General features: G+C 53.7%; 1 protein-coding gene across 3 annotated transcripts in view; it reads left to right on the plus strand.

Moving 5' to 3' along the window:
• CHCHD6 (coiled-coil-helix-coiled-coil-helix domain containing 6) overlaps positions 1-19,211 on the plus strand; it is a 248,397-nt gene that overhangs the window by 225,898 nt on the left and 3,288 nt on the right. The gene's annotated exons all lie outside the window — the stretch shown is intronic.

Genomic DNA, 19,211 nt, shown 5'->3' on the forward strand with positions numbered 1-19,211 from the left:
GACATCGCTGTGACTTCTAAGAACAGAGACCCACTCTTGCACATAAATAGGATCATGAGCTCTTGAGAACACCCCATTCCAGCACCTTCCATTTCTCCTCATCCACATGCCATGAACCTACCTCTGTGTCGTGCAGTGTAGTTTTAAATCTTCATTTTTTAAAATACTTGTTTATTTTTGAAAGAGAGAGAGCACAAGCAGCGGAGGGGCAGACAGAGAGACAGAGAGAGACAGCAGGCTCCACGCTGACAGAAACGTGAAATCATGACCTGAGCCAAAGTCATATGCTCAGCCGACTGAGCCACCCAGATGCCCCTAGATCTTTATTTTTAATTACCATCTTCTTCTTCTTCTGTGTGTCGTACCAGAACTAAAGTAACCAGTCTCTTATTGATGGATCCTCGGGTGTTTTCCTGTTTTTTCCCTGTGGTAATGACTACCATGACCCACAGCCTTTCCTGTCTTTGTGCCCTTGTTTAAATCCTTCTAGAGAGTGGTGCCTGGGTGACTCAGTTGGTTAAGCATCCGACTCTTGATTTTGGCTCAGGTCATAATCTTGCCATTCGTGGGATTGAGCCCTGCCTCTGGCTCTGTGCTGACAGTGTGAAGCCTTCTGGGATTCTCTCTCTCCCTCTTTCTGTCTGCTCCTCCCCCAATCATGTGCGCACGCTCTCTCTCTCTCTCTCTCTCAAAATAAATAAACATTTAACAATTTTTAAAACTCTTTAAATCCTGCTGGAGATAATTATTGGGTCAAAAGATGCACACACAAAAACCTATATATTTATATATATTTATGTATAGACATTTTACCACCTGGTCTCCAGAGCAATGGAGGTTTTATACCAGTTTTCACTCTAGTGATGCTGGAGGATATACGTTCTCCTGAGACTTCGCAAGCACCGGATTATAGCAGTGTTTCTAAAAAACACTTTGCCAATCTCAAAACCAAAACCAAGCAAAGCCTCTCACTTTTAAAGCTCCTTGTGGGGTGCCTGGGTGGCTCAGTCAGTTGGGCTCAGGTCATGATCTCGCAGTTTGTGGGTTCGAGCCCCACGTCGGGCTCTGTGCTGACAGCTCAGAGCCTGGAACCTGCTTCAGATTCTCCCTCTTTCTCTGTCCCTCCCCTGCTCATGTTCTGTCTCTCATAAATGAATGAACATTAAAAAAAAATTAAAGTTCCTCCTGTCTTCAACTATTAGGTTAAACCCTTTTTTATATGTTACTGGCCATTTTTGTTCTTTTGTTGGGTGCTCATGTGTGGCCTTTGCCCATTTTCTCCCTATTATTCCTTCTTAAAAGGTCTCTGTCTGATAGTGTTAATAATCTTGTTCATTTTTGTTATGGCTGTTTTCCTGTTTAATATTCTGCCCTTCGAAAGCTGATTTGGGGATAGGGATCCAGTGTGTTTATTGTTCATTTTTCTATCTGTGACTTGCATTACAAAGGCCTTTCTCCCCCAATACCTATGTTTTTAGGACTAGTACCTCTAGGCTTTTATTCCTGTCATTAAATTGTTGCCCCAAATGACCCCCCCCCCCGCCGTGATTTATTTATGTGTAAAATGTGAAGTAGAGTCCACCTTCCCCCCCCCCCCCCCCAGAAAGGGAGTCCTTTGTCCCCAGAATTTAAAATTCTGTCCAATCATATGCTAAAGTCCTTGGGTCTAGACTCTTTTGCAAGGCCAGTCCTGCACATTTTAAATATATTTAAAGCACATGATGCAGCACTGTTATTTAAAACAAATAGGAGCGCCTGGGTGGCTCAGTCGGTTAAGCGGCCGACTTCGGCTCAGGTCACGATCTCGCAGTCCGTGAGTTCAAGCCCCGGGTCGGGCTCTGTGCTGACAGCTCAGAGCCTGGAGCCTGTTTCAGATTCTGTGTCTCCCTCTCTCTGACCCTCCCCCGTTCATGCTCTGTCTCTCTCTGTCTCAAAAATAAATAAACGTTAAAAAAAAATTTTTTTTTAAAACAAATATCCCGCAGAACAAGTTCTTCTACCTTGATGATCTTTTTCCAGTTTGTTTTTTCAGATGAATTTAGAACCCTTTTGCCAAACTTCCCCTACCACCACCCCCCCAACTAGGGGGAAAGGAAGAAAACAAGAAAGTCTGGTGGGGCGCTTTTTGGGGACAAGTACATCCTTTTGAATGCATTCAGCCCTCCCAAATCACCATCCTTATTGTGTCTGTTTTATTTTAAAATCATTGTAAACGATTGTTCTCAAGAACAGTACAAAGAATTCCTATGTCTCCTTAACCCAGTTTGCCCAACTGTTCACACGTTAGAGTTTGTGTCATTACTTTTCTTTCTAGATAACAATATTGTCTTCCTCTGACCTGGTGACCTGTTGGCCCCAAGTATCCTTGTCCTTCAGGTGCCCCCCCAAGGACACATCCTCTGTGACCCCCACACACCCCTTCCGATCAGGATGCTGCACCAACTCAGTCCCAGACCACATGCACATCTCGCCTGCTTCCCAGCTGCCCCTTTTTCTTTCTGGTCCAGGATCCCGCCCAGGGGTTTGTACTGCACCTACTTGTCACGTGTCATCGGTGACCTTCAGCATGGAACATTTCCTTACTGTTTCCCTGTCATTCATGACCTCGGCGGTCTTAAATACAGGCCTTTTGTTCTGTAGGGTGACCCCAACCTGGGTCTACCCGGGACTTCCTCATGACCAGACTCAAGCTGTGCTTTCTTCACAGGAAGACCTCAAAATGGTGCCTCTCCTCCTGTCACTAGTGATGTTGACCTTGACTCAGTCACAGTGGCCTCTGCCTGGTCCCTCTGCTGCAAAGGCTGCACTTTTTTCCCTTTGTATTTGATCAGTATCTTGTGGGGAGATGCTCCATAGTACGCCAGTATCCAAATCCTCATCAGACCCTGCAAACTTAGTTGCCAAAGACGACTCTCATCGGAATCAGCCACCACAGTAACAGTTGCCAAATGGTGATTATTTGTTTCCATTGTTTCTCCTACACTGATGAATTGACACTCTGTTAAAGGAAGTTTTCCCTTCTCCCCCACTTAGATACTCACTCACTTATTTGTTTATATTAGTGAAGAATCCAGGATTCACAATTACTCATTATGTTGTAATGAATATTCTTATTAACTTGATGCTCAAAACATCTTAGATTTGGCCCTTCAAACAGATTCTTCTGTCATTTCGACACATCTCTTCATTCTCTAAGCCTTTCTTGACTTTGTGGCACAAGGTATTCCAGGACTGTTGTTCTTTCTCGGTCCCGGCCCTGGAATCAGCTATTTCTCTCAGGAGCCCTGTTGCTTTTACTGGAGAATGGTATTTAGAAACCAGGATGTGGGCACTGGGTATGCCCATTCTTACTGGGGTGTCAGTGCTTCTAGGTGCTCTCAGTAGATAGAAGTAGGAATATATGTATTATGCACAAGCCCCTGTAGGTACTTGTATGTATGTTAGTAAGTATACATACACATATGCATACACCTGTAAGATGTACTTACCTGTCTCTGTATATAAAGTTTGTGTTGATATCTCTAATTCCAGTACCTAGGGTTCTTTGTAGCCTCTCCATGTTTAGAGGTCCTTTCTCAGAGCGCAGGAGGCCAGGCTCCTGTTTTCCTAAACATGTATACTTCTTTGCTTGATCACTGAACTTTGTGCTCCGTTCTACCAACCTCCCAACCGTTCTGGCTGCCTTTCTGCCCACCACCTCTGCGTCCCCACCCACTGCCCCAGTGGCACACTGCCACCGCTATTGCCCAGTGACTCCTCCTCGCCAGCCCTTCCTCCAACTTCTGCTGGGTGGGCAAAGGAAGGCTGAAGGAAAAGGTGCCCATTGTTTGTTTTTTGAGAACAGCTGCAGTCCTTCAGCATCCTTGCGGTGATAGGAGTTAGAACACAGAGGCATAGCCCCCCTCCCACCGCACCTCTCCCCCTTGCTTGTTTTGGCTTCCTCACCCTGGATCAGCTTCTTTCCGAGGTCTCACCGGGTTCCAGTAACCCAGGGCCGACTCTGTGTTCACACCAAAAGAAGTGAGCCCTGGCCCAAAGGCAAGAGGTGGCTTTAGAGAATGAGGCTACTGATTTTTCTGGGTGCATGAAAAACATACTGCCAACAGTACCCTTCTTGTCCATGGCGACATTTGAGGTGCAGGGAAAGGTGACCCCTTGAGGGACCTCTTTGCCTCCTCTGCTGTCACTGGCAGAGGTGGGGCCGCCATCCTTCTTGTCTCCCTTACAGTGAAGCAGGCCCAGTGTCTGGGGGTTCCTGCTCAGAATACCCAGAGTTGGCCATAGGAGGCCCTTGTGATTATCTGTGCCATTTAGTTTCTGACTGTGCTTGAGGAGACTCTGGGGGGAGGGAAAGGACTCGCGGGGAGCACCCCCTATTAATCTGCATATTCACTGAGATGATGTGTAAGAGTTCAGCTGATAAAACATTTCTACTGTTTAAAGGACAACGTGAAAAGAACTGTGTGCGAGTGGGTGAAGGAAATTAGGTTCCGAGTTATCACTTACCTACCTGTGGGACTGTTCTGGAGGGGGAGGGGAGCAGGAGCGAGGAGGCCCCCCTGGTGGGAAGGCACTTCCAGTGGTGGTAGGAGGAAGAATGTGGCCTGTGCAGGCTGAACATGAGACAAGGCAAGAAAAGACCTGGAGGGTGTTTCTGAGGCCCAGGCCAGGTGTGTGGGGATAGAGGCGGCCGGTGACAGTAAGTAGCCCAGATGCATGTTGGGGGCTGGGGTGGGCTCAAGAATTCAGTTCGGGTTTCATGTGGAGGGGGAATACAGGAAGCCAGTGGGGAAACGATTGGCCAGACCCTGAGGGGCACCTGCAGGGAAGGCCCCCAGGGAGGAGCAGGTGTGGCCAGAGTGTTGCCCCAGGCTTGCTTACTGTCTGAGACTCACGTGACAGGTCTAGGTTCAGTTCTCCCCTCCCTGTCCCTGTGTCACCTGTGGAGGGTCAGCCCTCTCACCAGAGCACACAACACTGCAAACCCTATTCGTACACTCAGGTGACAGGCTGAAGGGGAAAGTGCTGGCATTCCCACATGGCACCCTACTTCTACTGGTGGCTGTGGAAGGTGGCCATGGCCAAGGCCTAGACAGGCAGGAACACAATATGTGGTCCCTACAAGCCCCCAAAGGGAAGCTGTCTGGCTTGTTCATTTGCAGTCAGTGTCGAGCACCTGACCTCTACAAAGATGTCCTGGGACCGCGCAGATCCCACTCACAGGGCCAGGACTCCAGCCTCAAAGAGCAGCGAGGGCCAGGCCCTTGGAAGGCTTCCCCCAAGCCTGTGGTGGTTAAGAAGGAGTCATTGAGGACAGGCGGGTGGCAAGCTGTGGCCCAGGCTGGACCTGAGGGAGGCTAGCAATGGAAAATGAACTGTGTTCATGAGCAGCAAAGATGAGGGGACAGCCGGAAAGTGACGCAGCCTGGCCCAGGACAGGTACACACGTCTTTAAAGAAGTTCAGAATAGATGGTCCAGGGCCTGCCTGCCAGGTTACGGAGCACCAAGCCAGACCAGGCAGACATCTAGCGGGTCAGGAGGATATGGTCTCTGCCCCAAGAACCTAGGAGATGGAGCTCCAGAGACTTCATTATTGATGCTCTGGCTATCTCAACTGATTTATGGATTATCTGCTTCCCACTCAGCATTAGACAAGGACCCGAGCAAACAAAGGTAATAAGCTGTGGTTCCTGCCCTAAGGCACTCCCAGCCCCATGGGGAGACAGCTCTGCACAGGTCTGACCACAGCTGTTCAGCTCCCTCATGGGTGCTTGTCACAGGTGAGCAGGGCCACAGAACAGAGGCCACACTGGATTGGGAATGCTTTCTTCCAGGCAGAGGGGACGGGGGCGGGGGGGAAGAAGGGGGCAGGCAGCATTCCGGCAGAGGACCTCGGTTGATATGGGTGCCCACGCAAGCAGGAAGTGCACCATGGGTCTGCTGGGGATTAGTGGGTGCCTTGGCCGGGTCCCTGCAGAAGTGGTGTTTGTGTGGTGCCTTGAGGGACGAGGGTGTTCCAGAGAAGGAAGGGTGGGAGCCAAGGTACAGACTGGGGACACATGGCCCAGAGGGCATTCTCTCACCTCTTACGTATTTAGCACCTGCTGTATGCAGCATCAGCAAGGACTGGGAATAAATGAGCAATGAGAAGAGTTTACAGGCCAGAGAAGAAACAGAAGCATGTGCCATGACAGCTCTGCGTCCTGTGGATCATGCGGACAGGCTCCAGACAGGCTGCAGGTGGCACGGACACACAGTAGGCCCCCAACTGGTATTTATAGCACTGCCATTCCCACATAGAAGAACCTCGGTCTTCCTGATGGGCAGGGGGCTTTGCGGCAAATAGGGATGGGGCTGGGCCGTGCAGATGGATGGATCTGCCAGGCAGCCTGGTGACCAGGGACCTGATGTTGACAGCAGGGGTGTGGAGGCAGAGCGAGTCATGTATGCTCAGACCCAGAGGCCCAAGAGAACCAGCGTGTTCCAGAGACAGCAGCAGGCCCCCCGTGTTAGAGCAGAGACGGTGGCCAAAGGGTGTTGAAAGAGTCCCCATAGGGAAGCAGGCAGATCATGGAAGGCTTTGGGCACCATAAGAAAGGCGCTGGATTCCATCAGTAGGAGCCAGGCTGGGGACTGGCTCACCGTCCAGGTACTTGTCTGTCACCCTGGGCAGAGTGGAAGGTGCAGCGGAGGGACTGGGGAAGGGCTTGGAAGCCAGCGTAGTCTTAGGACAGAGGACACAGAGAAGTGAGAACAGGTTCCCATGAGATTGGGAAGCCAGGGTAAGCAGGACGCCGCCCTCCACTTTTGTGGACCCAAGTGGGAGGCCCATTGGCCTCCAGGCCGCCTCTCTTTCCTCTGGTCCCCTCAACTCACCAGGCTGACCCCCCGCCAGTTTTTATAACTCTCTGATTATTGTTCCAGGTGTTTCTGCTTTGCTGTGTTAGGGGCAGCCCCCCCCCCACCCCGGCACACACACACTGCCCTTGATAGTACATGCCTCCTAGAAACTGTGCCCAGGCTGATGCATGCGTGGATGGATGATGGGTGTGCAGCCAGACAAGCAAACTCATGACAGTGACAGCTGTGACAAAGACAGAGTCGAGGGACTGGAGTGAAACCAAAAAGGGGACGGGGTGGGAAGGGGCCTGAGAAGAGGGGGTTCACATCCTTCAGCGACTAGTCAGGAAAACAAGCACTACGTGTGTTCTGGGCATAGAGGGTTCCATACAGGATCCAGAGGCTCACCAGCTTTGGAAGAAGATGTAGGAGGTCAGCACTACTGCTGGAGGTCAGAGGACAGCCTCGGAAGATCTCAACCTCAAGCAGGAGCTGTGGGGAAGCTTTGGAATTCTCGGGACTCTCCGAGAGACTCCACCGGGCCGTCTCCACCTCCGTGGGCCGAGTGGGTGGCGGTAGGAGCTGGCCAGGAGCTGCTGCAGGTCCCCTACCCCCCCATCCCCCCAGCGCAGGAGCTCTGCCTCTTCTCTGCTCTTGCAAATGCCACGTGGTTCCCCTGGTCAGTACACGGTAGCCTGGAACTCTTCTGGAAGGGGCTCAGGTCTCGGAATCAGGCAGGGCTGTGACTTGCCTGTGCTCTCTTAGGGTAATTGCAGTCAAATCTGTCTTCATCAGACTGAGGGCCTTCTTACTTGTGCGAACCAAATAAGACTTGACCAGACTGCCCAGTGTCTCGGTCCCAGGGACACCTCGGCCAGTCGGCCACCACCAGAGATGCCTACCGCCTCTTTGTGGCTGGCTCCCCTGGGCTCTGTGGTCAAAGACACTGCCTGGACCCCTCCCGTGGGCTCAGGGAGCCCATCTCCGTGGTGGCACCTCCCACAGGCCTGGCCTGCGAAAAATAGCCACCCCAGATGTTCCCAGGTGCTGGCATCCCCTCACCGCAGTGACTTGGGGACAGACTGCCAGGGACGGGTGAGCAGGCCACGCATCGTCCGTCCAGGCCCTGGGCCCCTTTCTCTGCAGCGCACCCTGTGCCGATGCAGCATGACAGCCTCCACCAGCTGTCCCAGCTGACTGGCGATCAGCACCCTCCCCTCCCCAGGTCCCATTCCTCCCTTCCTGGCGTGTCCCTACTTCACCCTGCAGTTCTGTGTGTGTCCCCTCCAGTGGCCGGTGGTAGTCTCATCTCCCAAGGGGCAAGGGCCATTGTGGGTCTGGAAGCAACCAGAAGTGGGGGGGTCTTGACGTGACTCAGTGTTCCCCGGAAGGGGCCTGTCTCAGGGTCTTCAGGCAGCAGGAGGCTGACCTCCTCTCAAGGCTGTGCCATTAGGAGGGCGCTGGTGGCTTAGGTGCCACAGGGAGGGGCTGGCCCTGCCTCTGGGCCTTATAGATGTAGGCAAGTGGGGGTCTCTGGGGGTAGGGCTATGGCTTGGTCCCTTGAGGGTCTGGTGCACTGCAGGCCCTCGGCAAATAGTTGCTCCTTGACTGAAGGAAGTGCTGTTTGTTTACTGGGTCAGCTGGCGGGGTTTTGTGAGAGGAGAGAGAGGTGGGGGCGGTAGGGGCAGATGGCCAGTGAAGGCTGGTGGCTCTTGGACCCTCGTGTGAGGGGGATCTTGGTTCCCAGTGAAGCGTTGCTGTGAGGTTGGTCTGCGTAGGTTCTGGGAGCCTCGATCGTGGGTACATATGGCAGGGCTGAGCACAGAGCTGGGAGGGCAGGCCTGGCCTCCCTTCCATGGGAATTCCTAGGCCTCCCGCTGGTGTTGGCAAGGAGGTGGGCTGGAGGGGCAGACCTGAGGGAGGGAGGGAGGGAGGGAGGGAGGGAGGGAGGGAGGTCAGCCAGGGCACCTCTGAAGTTGCCCAGGGGCGAGGTAGCAAGGGCTCAGAGAGGTGTGGGAAGGGAGGGGCTGCTCGGGACCAGGGGTCCCGGGGGCCCTCCACCCACTCCTCGATGCCGTCTCCCCCTCTGGTGAGTGCCGGGCTGGCACAGGGTGTGTCCTGAAAGCCTCCAGCAGCCCTGAGCGCTGACAACTGTGTATTCCGCCCCAGGCAGAAGCCCCACGCCAGGGCCATGGCCGCTGAAGGACCATGCTATGGGCCTCTCTCGTGGGCAGAAGCGGTGCCAGAAAGCTCTTCAGCCCCAGGTGGTCTTGATGTGGCCCTCCTCAGACACTGCGAGCCTGCTGGATCCTCCCTGATCGCAGACACCCAGAGGGCACCCGCCCATGTCCATCCCACACGTCCAGGGACTCAGGAGGGATCCCAGGGGGGAAGTGGGCACAAAGCCAGGCACGGCCCTTTCCCCACTGTTGTGTGTGTGTGTGTGTGTGTGTGTGTGTGTGTGTGTGTGTGAAGTGATAGTCCTGGGAAGAATCCTGTCACGGGCAGCCTCTCCTTCATGGACTGAAAGGCAGCCAGGGGCCAATTTGTGTTTCCTTTCCTCTTGGGAGCAGAGCTCTCCCTCTGCTCTCCGAGGAAGGGCCATCTCGCTAGGCCTGGCTCCCGGAAGAGCTGCCTCCTGCCTGAGGGATGGGGGCAGCTGGAGGCCAGCTTCGAGCAGCTGATAGTGATCCCGCGTGGCAGGCTGATCGATGGCAGGATCTTTGGGCTCCACTTCCCCGGGCTGAATGGCACATCGTCGATAGCAGCCGGTTAACCAAGTCCTTGGTCACCAGCTGGTCTCGTCAGCACCTCAGCCCCAGCCATGGTTAAAACAAAACCCTCTCCTGAACAGCTAGATTGGACCTGACGAAGATGAATGTCTAATTCACTTGGAATCTCCTTACTGCTGCCTGTAATAAAAAGCCTGCTCCATATATTCACCCCCTGCCGATGTTTCTCTGAAATTAAATATCAGGAGGACATATAATAGCCCAATTCCACACCAGGCCAATATTATCAGATTGATGTCAGCGGTGATAATGGAAGAAGGATAAGTTGATGAGATTTCATTTATTAAATAAGAGTACAGAGAGGCTTGGGACTGCGCATGTGAGGACACTGCATGCGCTCAGGCCTAAGAGCCTGCTGGGTTTGTTCACGGGACCTTCCCTGCCAGCTTCCAGGTGGAGGTGACTCTGCTCAGGTCACCCACGAAGGGAGATGCTGGCCCCACCCTGCCTGAAGCTGGCTTCTCTGGTGGGGCTGTTCCTTTCCTTTCCTTTCCTTTCCTTTCCTTTCCTTTCTCCTTGCCACCTTTCCAGTTGACTCTGCTCTTTGTCATCAGCTTTGTGGAGCCTCGCATTCATCATCCCCCCCTTCTTCTTCCTGTGGGCGTGGCATGCCTCGTAGCCCTCCCCCTTGCCAGCCCTCCCCACTCCCTGCTTTGAGCCTCCAGCTTCCGGCTCCATTCCACAACCCTGCCATCCCCGTAGTTTGGGGCAAGTGTCTGGTGTTTCATTTTGGACGCTTGGTTGTTTCTTCTTTGGGAAGTTTTGGGAATTTTCCACAGGCAGAATAGAGCTAAAATGAACACAGCTGTGGAGCCAAACACCCCAGGCTCTTGCCCTGGCTCCCTCTCACCACTGTGTGACCTTGGGCAAATCACCTCACCTCCCTGGTCCCATCTATGGAATGGGACAGCAACGCCCAGCTCGCAGGTTTGTGGTGGCTTTGCTTAGGACCTGGCACGTGGCGGGCTCTGGCAGGTATTGGTTTCAGAATGACCAGAACCGCAGGCCTGCCCAGATGTCATCTCAGAGGAAGCTGAATTTTCCACCTGTGCTGTTTACTGAGCTAGAAACCTACCCTTTGTCACCCCCGTCCCTACCTGCTACCCCCCCTCCCCCCCCAAATAGCCTGATCCTCCACCCAGGAGCATGGGGAAGAGCTCTGCAGACCTGGTCATGAATTACGGCCTCTCTACTTGTCAATTAGATGAAGCAAGGCAGAGGAGCCCGGTTCTCTGACTGGAGGTGACCTCACAGGGTGAGAGGCACTGTGTGGACCGGAGAGCCTGGCACTTGGTAGATACTCATCAGAGTGGGCTGCTGTGGTCCAGGAGCCATCTGTTGCAGAGGAGCTCACGTTGCTCTTGGTTAGAAGGAAACTAGCGATTCACCTGCCTCCCACCAACTGCCCCTGCCGTTCGGCACTCCCAGCTCTGCCTCCGGAGACTAGCTCAGACCCTTTCCTGCAGGACTGACAGCATGCATTTCCTGGAGCTGCTGTGACAAAGAACCCAAATTGGGAGTCTTTAAACAGGACCAGCTTTTGTGCCTGTCTCCAGGCTTCCGGCACTGCCAGCAGGCCTTGGAGCTCCTTGGCTTGTAGGCACATCACTCCAGTCTGTGCCTCTGTCGTCACATGGCCTTCTTTCTCCCTGTGTGTCTGTGTCTCTCTTTATGGGGACACCAGCCATATGGATTAGGGGTCCTCCCTAGATCCCAGAATGACCGCATCCTAACTAACTATATCTGCCACAACCCTGTTGCCAATTAATGTTGCATTCTGAGGTTCCTTCTGAGAAGGACGTGACTTCTGGCAGGAGGCCCTCCAATCCACTGGCCCACACGTATGTACACGGAGTTCTCAGGAGCCCGTGACCCCACATTCCGTCCACATTGTCTTCTCTAGACAGCATCCTGGTCTGCAAGTGACAGACACTCAATCCTAGCTAACCTAAGCCAAAGCTTATGCTACAGGAAAGCTAAAACCAGTCCCTTGCTGTGAATCGAGAAATTCAGATGACGTGAGGGTCTGTTTCCCCCTGGGCCATGGCCATGGCCATCCATGGCTGTTGGAGGCCCAGGGGTTTTTTTCTCCCTGCAGAGGCACAGTTTCAGCCCTGGACCTTTCACTCAGCCCTGGTCCATGAGGCTGAGGGGCTTGTGCTCGCCCAGGCTCAATCCTGTGCCCAAACCCCGCCTCCCTGGCCAGCGAGGGCCTGGACTGAAGTGGAGGGTGCTAGAAGCTGCAGTGGGTGCATCGCTTCATCCGTGTCATCTGAGGTGGCATCTGGGCAGGCCCCATCACAGCTCTGGAGCTGCCTTGGGGTCTCCAGCCCCTGTGTGGAGACAGACAGGTAGATGTGTCAGAATCCAGTGGTCATATCGAGGAAGTTCCTGCAGACAGGGAAGGCCACTAAAGGTTTGCCCCGTGGATGGGGGGAACAAGACCAGAGAGAAGTAACAGGCACAGACAGGAGCCACGGGGTCCCCAAGCCATGTTCTGGGTACTTCCAACTGGTTCCCCTGTGTCTTGGGGAAAACGAGAGCAAGGCCGAGAGGCTGAGGCCTGAGACTGATACCCGCATTCAGCTTGTGAGGTGCTGGGGACACAGCCTGCCTTCTTAGGGCGTTCAGGCTAGTGGCATGGTAATATCAACTGCACGGCTTAACACGGATGACAGATGGCGGTACCAGGGCACATGGGGGTTGCGCAAGGACCACGGGAACACAGTGAGCCAGCGGGCCTAGGGTAAGGCTCAAACCCGATTGCTGCTCCTGCTTATTACACGTGAAGCATGAGCAAGCTGCTGGGTCTCTCTGCGCCGCTGTTTCTTCATTTAAGATAAAGTAAGTAAACGGGCGCCTGGGGGGCTCAGTCGGTTGAGCATCCGAATTTGGCTCAGGTCATGATCTCACGGTTCGTGGGTCCGAGCCCTCGCATCGGGCTCTGTGCTGACAGCTCAGAGCCTGGAGCCTGCTTCCGATTCTGTGTCTCCCGCTCTCTCTGCCCCTCCCCCGCTCGTGCTCTGTCTTTCTCTCTCTCAAAAGTAAATAAACATTTAACAAAAATTAAAAAAATAAGTAAGGTTCCCACCTTATAAGTTTCTTCTGGTGATTAAATGAAATAATGATTAGCACAGATTCCTTTCTGGTAATCACCCAAGAAATGGGTTTTTAAACTGGCTTGGCGTTTTAGAAATCTGGGCTGCTTTGTGTTCTAGAAAAATCACCAATTGCAGTAGAGAAGATGGGCCAGAGGTAAGGAGGAGTTTAAGTAGATGTTTAAATAATGATGGGGACTTGGGACTGGATGAGGAGCTTCTGGGAGATAAAGCCTAGGGCAGCTTGGCGTGGTGGGGAGGTGGGAGTGAGCTCTGGCAGGGGTGACTTTCCTTTCCTGGGCGTCCAGCTAGTCTCGTCAGTGCTGATGCCGTCTCCCAAGGTAAGCGTGCAGGAGGAGGAGGGCGCAGGAGCAAGCAGCAGGCCCGCTTGGGCCCTGTGACCTGCTGAGCTCTGGCATGGAGCGTGGCCTGTGAGCCGAGTGCTGTGGGGAGAGCAGGGGTCACGGATGGAGCTTCCAGGGAGCAGAGGGAGAGGGCCTCAGGGAATGAACGGTGTTGCTGGCCGTAGCAGGGCTATCGTGACCACCCTGAGTAAGACGAGCCTGATGAGGCTGACCTGGGGGCCAGGGGTGAGGGGTAGGAGGGGGAGTCCTGGGCAGTGCTTCTTGGAAAGGAGGGTGGGCTGAGAGGGATATAAGGGGCACAGGTGGTTTGGGTCTGAAATGGTGTTCAACTTCTTAGAAAAATGAGTGTATTGGTGGACAGAGTGGAATAGTGAAGGTATAAGGGAGAAAGGCCAGTAGGAGAGGCCGCTCAGGCACTGGGGTTGAGCAGGAATTGCTGATGGAGGGCCCTGTGGAAAGGTGTGTGAAGCTGGCAGTGCCCTTGGGGCACTGATGGACTATGTGACTCGAGGGGGTGGCATGGGGGAGGGAAGCCGGTGGGGCAAAGAAGAGGCTGTGGGAGCTCAAGGAGACCCTCTAGAAGGATCATGATGGCCAACGAGAAGGCCTACGGGAGTCTGCTCTGGGCACCGCTCAGAATTGGAGCAGGGGAGGGGTGGGGGAGGCAGGAGATGGGCAGGCAGGTAGGGCTTCTGTAAACAGGAGCCAGAGGCCCAATGCCACATCTGAGGGGAATGAAAAACCTCTGACCGTGGAGGGTGGTTGGGGGCAGGGAGAGCAGCAAGTGGCATCTAGATGTGCCCAGGTAAGAGTAGGTTAGGTCACCAGAAGTGGGAGAATGGGTTTCTGAGCTCTTTGGGATGGCGAATGGAGGCATCTTCGGTTTTCAGTTTGAATGGAGAAAGGCAGGGCTGGTTTACTTAGAGGCAAAAGGGATACATTAAGGAATGAAGGTGGGAAGAGATATTTACAACAAGGGTGAAGGTGGGGGAAACATCTAGAAAGAAAGCAGGGGAGAAGTCTCGAACGAAGGCAGGGAGACATCTAGAATGAAAGTGGGAGAGATATCTAGAGTGAAGGTGGGAGGAATATCTAGAATGAGAGTAGGAGGAGATCAGTAGAGTGAAGGGAGATATTTGGAAAGACGGGGGGAGACATCTAGAATGGAGGCAGGAGGAAACATCTAGAATGAATCCAGGTTTTCCACCAAGGTGGGTGGCCGGAGGGATAGCCACTCACCAAGGCAGGAAACCAGGGAAGGGGAGTGCGTTCCTTGGTGCTAGATGGTGAATCCCATCAAGGAAATGGCGAGTCAGGGCAACCTGGGATGCCTGCAGCGAAGGCTCCAGGGGCCTGTTGGATTCAGAAGTCTTGAGCTCTTAGGGAAAACTGTGGAATAGACCTGGGGATTGGCAGTGGGTGGAGGAGAAGTTCCGGGTTTGGTAGGGGTGATTGATGGGCTAGCTCGCAGGTTTGCAGGGCAGAGGTTAAGGAGTAAGGAACCTGTGTGGCCAGAGTGGGAAGGGAGGGGAGCAGGCGGCCCAGAGGTAGAGGGTTCCCAGTGTGTGGTGCCCGGTGGTGAGAGCCGCTCTGCTTCTCAGAGAGCTGGGCAGCGGCGGGGAGCACACAAGGGCCTTGTGGGCCTGACCGTGGTGCCGTGGGACGGGAGGGGGGCGGAGCGTGTTCTTATTCCTGGCTAATACTTTGCCTTTTTCTAACATTCTTTTTCACTGCTCTTACGGAAACATGTTATTACCACCAAGGAGGTAGAACTCTGGTTCGTGGGCAGCATGGGGGGCGGGGGCTGCCTGATCCTGAATGCCCAGAGGTCATCGTGGCATTGTTGGCCTTTCTGAGGCCCTCACTCCCAGACATCTGTGTGGTGCCCCTGGTGATTGGTTGGTTCCACAGGCCTGTTTTCCGAGTGAACAGGGCAGGGCTTAGAGTCCATTGGTCTCTGCCTCCTGCTCATTATGCGCCCTGCCTGTGGCCATCGCGCCAGCCCTCAGGGCAGGGAGGGTGTGGAAGCCTTTTGTGCAGAGGAAGCAACATTCAGCCTGTTTCCTCAGTGTTCGGGACACTGGGGTTGAGGACTGACCCCCACGTGCTGAGTCTCGAGCAGGTCTGCACAGTGGGGAGCCCTCTTCCCCATCTGACCCCTGACCACACAGTGGGAAATGGTACAGCCAGAGCCTGGCCCCGGGTTTGGGGCAAAAGCTGTGTTTTCCCCACTGGTCTATAGGTGCCACGCTCATGGGTCTGCTGGATCCTTGGAGAAGATGCACTGTGATTGGTACCTCGAGATTCCTGGGGAGGGGCGCCTGGGTGGCTCAGCTGGTTAAGCATCTGACTCTTGATTTTGGCTTAGGTCATGATCTCACAGTTGCGGAGCCTGCTTAAGATTTTCTCTCTCCCTCTCCTCCCCTTCCCCTGCTTGAGAGCACGGTCTCTTGCTCTCTCTCAAAAAACAAAAACAAAAAAAAAGAAGAAGAAAGAAAAGAGAAGAGAAGAAAAGAAAAAGATTGCTGGGGAAATAGGCACCAGCAAGACCTGGACAAGATCTGAGCAAGGTCTGGAAGACACTAGAGCTTAGGTTACAGGGAGAGGGACATGTTCAGACAAGGCCCCACCTTCGAGCCGACATCTAGAGTCCCAGCCCCAAAGCCTCCTGTCTTCACTCTTTACCAAGTGCCACCAGTAACACTGGCCTCTCTTCCTCAGCTCTCCTCCCTCCCCAGCCTTACCCCTGCCCCACTGACAGCCAGGCTGCTGGTGAGAGCGGCCCTTCACGACACACACTGTCATGCACATGCCTGTTGAGCCTTCGTTAGCCCAGGGCGGGCAGTGTTCCAGTTTACAGCTGAGGACAGTAAGGGCCAGAGAGGAGAGCTGCCTTCCTTAGCAATGCACTCTTAGCCTTCTGCCCTGGGTGACGTTAACCCCTTCAAAGCCACGTGGACCATTAGATCTAAATGTGCAAAGGGCATACTTGTGGCAGTGAACACCTCTTAGGGCAGCTGGACTTCTCTCAATCCCTGGAAAGTTGTGGATACATTTTTTATGCATTCAAAAAGCAGCTGTTTATAAGCCTGAATGTTTCTCAGCCTGTGTGCTGATTTGTATGCAGTGTAAATAGGGTTGGTGTGGCCCAGGGCAGGGTGGGGCTGTGCTTGGATAGAACGCAGCGGATTTCATGAATGGTCGGACCCCAGGCCCTGCCCCACCTTGCTTCAGAGAGAGCCTTTTATTTGGAGAGCTGTGCTCTCCCTGTCCGCCTTCCCATTCAGAGCCATCTTGTAGGCAAACGGGTGAAATTTCTTCTAGTTGACATTTGCCTGCTATCCTGTCTCCTCATATTGTTCCTGATAAGTCCCAGAGGAGAGAAGCCTCTGCAGTTGCAGAGGTGATCCTGGTTTCGAGGGGATGGATTTCTCTGTGGCCCACTTTCTCCTGAACTTGAAGCCTACTGGGGGGTTCTGTGATGTTTGCCCTCAAAATGCACGGGGGCCTCCATCCAGGGACCTGAAACTGAAGGAAGCGGGGGCAGAAGGAGAGGGACAAGATAGGAGACAACCGCTCTACCCTTTTACAGCCTGCAGAGTGAAAGCCAGTGTCCCTGTGGCAGATCTGGAGAGGGTGAGGCCTCATGGGGTCGGTGCTGTGGCTCCAGGACAGCTCGGCCCAACCAGCCGGCCCGGGTGGCTCTGACCCCACCTGTCTTGTTTCCCCGTAGACCTGGAGGCCTCATACAGCCTTACAGCTACACCTCTGCCTCTACTCAGCCCGGTGCTTCCCCCAACTACAGATGCCCCCTGAGTACCTGCCGGCCGACTGGGCTGCAGCTGGGAGCAGGCACTCGTGGACTCACGTGATGGGGAATACTGCCTCAGGGGGTCCAAAAGTGGGTACGATAAAGCCTGTGCCTTTGGGAGCTACAGCAACAGAGACACCAGGAAGGAGCCACAAAAAAGATGTGGTCTCATGGGCTTCACCCTGCCAAGGGCAGGTCTGGAATGGGGAAGGAATAAGCTGTGTTCCCCCAGGACAGAGAACAAGAGAGTAAAACAAAGAAGGGAAGATAGTTGAGATGGAGGGCACAAAGCAAAGCTCTGTGTGTTCCTGGCATCCTAAGGGAGAACATCAGAACAATTGGGAGTGAAGCAATTAGCATAGTTGTAGAGAGAATTTGCCCAAGATGAAATGTCCAGCAAAAGGCTGAAAATCCATTTTATTTTTTTAATGTATATTTTTAAAATTTTTTGGGGGGGGGGAGAGAGAGAGAGAGACAGATCATGAGTGGGGGAGGGGCAGAAAGAGGTGGAGACACAGAATCCAAAGCAGGCTTCAGGCTCTGAGCTGTCAGCACAGAGCCTGACACGGGGCTCGAACCCACGGACCGTGAGATCATGACCTGAGCCGAATTGGGACGCTCAACCGACTGAGCCACCCAGGCGCCCCTGAAAATCCATTTTAAGAGGCCCACAATGTCAAAGAGTTTTAAATACAAGCATGGAGAGACCTTCGGCAAGAATTGGGAAGAGGCAGGTGCCCCACCTGTGCCCCAGTTGTGGGCGGTGGCGGACAGAATCCAGTGGCAGGGGTCCCAGGGTTCCGAGAGGAAAGAGCTGAATCCTAGGAGCCCATCTTCCTGCCCTGTGTGACGATGGGAGGCTAGTGCTGAGACGAGACCCCATGTGTCCTCAGTAGGAAATCCCTAAGATCTCGCCCATGCCATGGACACGAACCGGGGCGGTGATATCAAGGACTGGAATGGAATGGCGGTAGAGGGCCGGCCTCGGCTCTATGCCTGCATCCTCAGAACCCAATGGAACTGCACATCGTTGGGGCAGAGCCAGGCCAGTGCGGCCTCCTGAGCTGTCCCCTCTGCTCTCCGTCCCCCCACCCCCACCCCAGGAACGGGCGGGCTGCTTCTTCCATCACATAATCACATCACAGCAGGCCTGAGGATGATAGCCAACACACGGGGACAGTGCAGGGGAAGGCAGGGGCACCCAACCCCGGCGTGGCATCGTTGGTGGCACAGCGGTAGCGAAAGTGCCACCTCCGGGCTGGTAAAGTGAAACTGTTCAATACTGGGTGTCTGACCTGCTAAGCCACTGAGCATTCATTCCACTGCTTGCTGTTCTTTACCGACGAACTCGGTTTGTTTGAGTTCTCTTAAAATAATAATGGTGCTGCCCCGTTCCATACCCACTGCATGGCTGGATTTCTAAAATATCGAGACACCGGGCCAGGAGAATTATTAACCTGCAAGTCTCCCTGCCGGGTGATGGGGGCAGAGCTGTGTCAAGCGCCAGAGTGATCCTCTCACTGCTGAGAGCCTTGAAGAGGGGCTTTCTGCATTTTTACAACTCCCGTCAAGTGCCCTGGCCACAGGTGGTGTTTATGCCGAAAGGCCACGTCAGGTGCCTTCTACGGTTCCTTCTATGGCAGCAAAGGTTCCGGCGTGGACCTGGCCTGAAAACCATCTGTGAAAACAGTGCAGCCAAACCCTCGTAAATATCTGCCCCCCTTCCCACTTCTCAGTGGGTGACCTTGGGCAGGTTACTTCATCCTCTGTACCTCGGTTTCCTGACTTGTAGCAGGAGGTGAGAGATCACAGCACGTACTGCACAGAGGTGTTACAAGGATGAGTAGGGTGGTGCCTGGCGTACAGTGTGAGTGTGTGCGTGCACGTGAGTGAGACCTTGCATGCGCGTGTGCCTGCCGGAGAGAGACGGAAGGGAGAGGGGGCGATAGAAGGCGTCGGGAAGGAGACAGACTGGTCAGAGCGGCCCAGGGATGCCACTGATCCACTTCAGCACAATCTCTATTTCCTTTGGTTTTCGTTTCATATTTGAGAAAAGAAAACAGACTCATTTTTTGATAGGTTCTGAACCTTCTCTGATAAAGAAAAAAGAAGAAAGGGTCCCCCCCAAACGCTGCAGAGGTTATCTCCAGGAAGTGAGGTTCTAAAAATGTTATGTATGTTTTTAGACACTTCTGTGGTTTTTCCCGTTCTCTTCGTTGCGCATATATTAGTTCTGAGATCAGATTAACCACCTCTGTATGAGAAAGCTGCGGTGTGTGCAATGGCACAGTCACAGTCAGGTGT

This window comes from Acinonyx jubatus, chromosome A2 (genome assembly GCF_027475565.1).
Source record: "Acinonyx jubatus isolate Ajub_Pintada_27869175 chromosome A2, VMU_Ajub_asm_v1.0, whole genome shotgun sequence".
Lineage (NCBI taxonomy): Eukaryota > Metazoa > Chordata > Mammalia > Carnivora > Felidae > Acinonyx > Acinonyx jubatus.